Genomic DNA, 4,391 nt, shown 5'->3' on the forward strand with positions numbered 1-4,391 from the left:
GTGTGCAAATTCTCATTGCTTTGGTGACGCAGGGACACTTGTCCTTACTGGATGGAGTATGATAGTAGTTGTTTGAATTCTCTCTCTAAATCTGGAGTCCTGTGTTATGATTCCTGTTAACTTAAAAAATAGGAATATTGTTATTTACCTAAATAGATAACATCACACCAGTGATGTATATCAAATTGGTCCAAATAGGAATTCCAATATTAAATGAGACAGTAATTTCACAACTCACTATTCCAAAAATTTGGATTGATGGTTCAATTATACCAGGGGCATTACCTGTTGTAATTGAATCAATCATTGATTTCTTCAATAAAAGTTTCCATTCCATCTGCTCTATTGTTTTATTGTCCTTCTGTGTTTTGTTTGCTTTCTTTCCCAAATATATATGATTTTGGATTTTGTCATTGAAAATCCTTGCTGGTTTTGCTACCTCATGCTGCAGAGAAAGCCTGTGACTGTTTTATAGTCACTGATTTCATGGTTGTATGAGTGCTTAATGCCACCTTGCAGGGATGTGGAGACCTAATGAAGTGTGTGCATAAAAGGCTTAGTCTACATTGAGTGCAGGGTTAGTGTGAGCAGCTCATATCATCAGTATCATAGTTAATCCATTACAATCATCCACTGATAATCAGTGTTATCATTCAAACGTCTCCAGGAGAGGAAATGTAGTATTCTAAATGCAAATCTTTGCCACTCTTTTAGTCAATTCAACACCTTTAAAGCTTTACTGTAATAGGACTGTGTGCCTGGTATCCCTACTTTTACTTCTCCTGACCCAGGACGTGGTCTCCATGGCTGATGATCCATGAGACACTGGATTCTTGGTCCCATGGCTCTGTGTGTTCTGGGACATCTGGGGACTTCAGCACTGTTTTAGGGGCTTTGGGTCCCACCTCTTCATAGCATTGCTGAGATGAGATCTGTGGGTTCACCCTCATTCTTGAGTGTATGGTGCATTTTTTCTAGAACCAACACACGCCACCGTGGCAGCACTGCTTTGACCACGTGCTGGGACAGCGTGTGCTTGTCAGTTCTTGGGTTTAAATTTTCTGTTCAAATTTCTAAAATGGGGTATATTGACAGATACACTCCATGTAAACAGAAGCTCTGTGGGGTTTTCAGCAACTTCTAAGAGCATAAATATTCCTGAAGCAGCTAATCTTCCTCCCAACAAGTGAGGAGCAAGCCGGCAAGTCCTGGGCGCCTGTGGCGGCCAAGCTGTGCAGCCCAGGCTGCTCACCGAGGAGCAAGGAGAAAATCTTAAAAACCTGCTTCCATGCTGTCTTTCACAGAATCTCAGAACTGAATGTTTTAATATTTAAAGAGGGGTGATTAGTTTTTTTTATATATTATTTTATTTTTTCCTTTTTCAGTATTATTAGGTATAATTATTACAGTTCAACTCCACATACACATTGCATGTAAATACATGTATAGAGTATACTGCATTTTTTTAGTTTACATATATGTACTAATTATTGTTTCTAAGAACAGATTAGAGTTTCAGATTTTTAAACTTACATAGTTACCAGAGGAATAAAGACAACTACAAAAGAATAATAAACAGAATATGGTAATCCAATCACAAAGGACAGTCATATGTGCTTAAGCATATTCAAGAAATCAAAATAAAAATTAGTTCATTTGTGGTCTTATTATTATTGCTATTAATTTTAGATTCCTCATAAATGAAGTCATATGGCATTTTTCTTTCTCTTTTCACCCCACTTCACTTAGAATGACAGTCTTCAGGTCCATCCATGTTGCTGCAAATTGCATCTTTTATGGCTGAGTATTATTCCATTGTAGATTATGTATCACCTTGTCTTTATCCAGTCATGTGCTGATGGACATTTGTGTTGTTTCCATGTTCCTTGTTCTATGTCCCTTCTGGCAACAATTACTGATTTTAAATATTTTCCACCTTAAAATCCTTCCTGAAGGAGATGTGGTAACAGGAATCAAAAACAGTTACAGCACAGGGTTGTGTGTGATGGGCCCTAGGGGCTTGGTAGGAAGGTTGGCAGAAAGGATTTCAGATTCTGATCAAATGATTCCTCCTCTTGTAGCCCTGCTGACCGCCTCTCTCACGGCCTGCCCTACTAGTCTGACCAGTCCCTTCTGTGAATCCCACTGTATTGTGCACAAATTTTTTCCAATTGGTGTCATCCCGCAGGGACCTTAGGTGAGGCACCTAAGCTCCTGTGTTGGTTTCTTCCATCAGCCCTTAACTTCCTTGGGAGCCAGGACTGTCTCATTGCCCCAAGGATTCCTAATGCCTAGTGAGATGCCTGATACAGCTGGTACTTAAGAAGCACATAAGTCAAATGGAATAACCTGATCAAAGAAATGGTCCTCATTTTTCAGACATGCCTACTTGAGTACATAGGGTAAAATGACATGTTTTCTTGAATTTGCTGTCAAATACTTCAACAAAGAACAAGTAAAAGAACAAAGGTCTGAATAAAGGAAATATGGAAATGTTTGTGAATTCCTTAATCTGGGTGACGGGCTTATTGTACTATATTTATTTATGTATACTTAAGTTATTTTATAATTTTCTTATCATTAGCTGAATAGCAAGTATTAATACGTATTAATTGAAATCCTTTGAGCCGACCAAACTTACCCCACACAAAATCCTTAATATCCTAGTAGTTTGTCTTTCAGAAATCTTTTCCCACAAAGACAAGAAAAAAGGGAAAGGCAGATCCGTGCAATATTTCCACGTTGTCAAAAGACCAAAGGCCGATACAAAAGAAGAGATTGTAAAAAAGATAAAGAGGCTGAAATCAATGTCCGGAAAACCTAGCTAACAATCCTAAATGTCCCAACTTAACTAACCTCAGCACTGCCGCATCAAGAATGGGGCAATTAGAACCTTGAGGATTTTTTTTAAATAAATAAATAATGATCCAGTTCCTACCACAGGCAATTATGGTAAGAGTGAGTATAAGTTCTAACACCAACTAGTGTACAAATTATAATTTATACTTGATTCAAACTGCTTCTTCTATAAAATCTGAATCTTTTTATTCTTAAGACAGATTTGTGGCATATGACCTAGTGATAAAATTTTCAACTTGCTTGTATTCAAAAAGTTCACCAATGTGAGAGTTTATTACAACAACTATTGCTTTTTGGGAAACACATGTGCCTTGTCACTCTCTTCCATAAGATTTCCTGTGGAAAATTCAATCCCTCATTCAGGAAGGGGCTGAGCAAACTGTCTGATAGAAAACCTTCATACACTGCAACACAAGAAAATGAAAATGACAGTGAGCAGCCCGTGAAGCCGGCAGACACACACAGCTCACGGCTGTGTTCCCGCCGTGACTTTCTGTAACCAGCAGGGAAAATGTGCATTTCAAGAAATAGACATAAACACTTTTCAGGACCTGAGCACATAATTTCCCTTTCAGGGATTAGTGGGCTTCCATTTAATTCTATGAGAAGTGTTTAAAACAACAGAACAACAGCTGAGATATGATTTAAAGTAACATTTGTCTTAGTGAAAATAAAGCCAGCTGATAGTTATCATTTTTACTTTATTTGATCTCACTCTCCTACTTTACCTCACCAACCTCCTTCACAAAATGATGGTGAACGTCCCCTCCTGGGTCAGAAGGCTAAGTAGAAAGTACCAATCACATGGAGGTGTGCTTTGTTGTTTTATTTTTCAAAAGAAACATGTTTCATTCATGTGATTTAAAATTAAGATCAAGAAACAAAGTCTATTCAGTGAATGGTAGCCAACACATGTCGTCATAGCTGCTCATCAGGTTTGGCCCCACTTTACACACATTTACATGGACATGTGACATGTGCTGTCATGGGACATGGTGAGTGGGGACAGGGTCTCTGCTCTCACAGGGCACACAGCCTGGTGGGGGAGGCGGTGTTCAATCATTGCCTTTTTTTTTTAATGTACTTACAAATTATGGGAAATGCTATTTAAAAAGAACAAAGTGAGTCAATGAAAGTGAAAAATTCAAGGACAGTATTTAGGCTGAGGGAAGACAGGGAACCTCTTTGAAGAGCTGACACTCCACTGAGACCCAAAGGACAACTCCGGTGCTGCAGGTGAAGCAGCAGGGACACATTGATAAAGGGCTGATATTTAGGATACACCAAAATCTCTTTAAACTCAACAAGAAGAATGAATAACCTGCTTAATAAATGAGCAAAATGCCTCAACACACACCTCAACATAGAAGGAAACTAGATGCCAAAGAAGTCTATGGAAACATGCTCCATAGCATCTGTCATCAAGGGGCTGCAGACTGAAACAGTGAGGTATCACTGCACACCTGTCAGAACTGCCAAAACTCAGAACACTGACAGCACCAAATGCTAGTGAGGATGTGGAGCAACAGGAA

Source organism: Camelus dromedarius, unplaced genomic scaffold, assembly GCF_036321535.1.
Source record: "Camelus dromedarius isolate mCamDro1 unplaced genomic scaffold, mCamDro1.pat HAP1_SCAFFOLD_172, whole genome shotgun sequence".
NCBI classification, from domain to species: Eukaryota; Metazoa; Chordata; class Mammalia; order Artiodactyla; family Camelidae; genus Camelus; species Camelus dromedarius.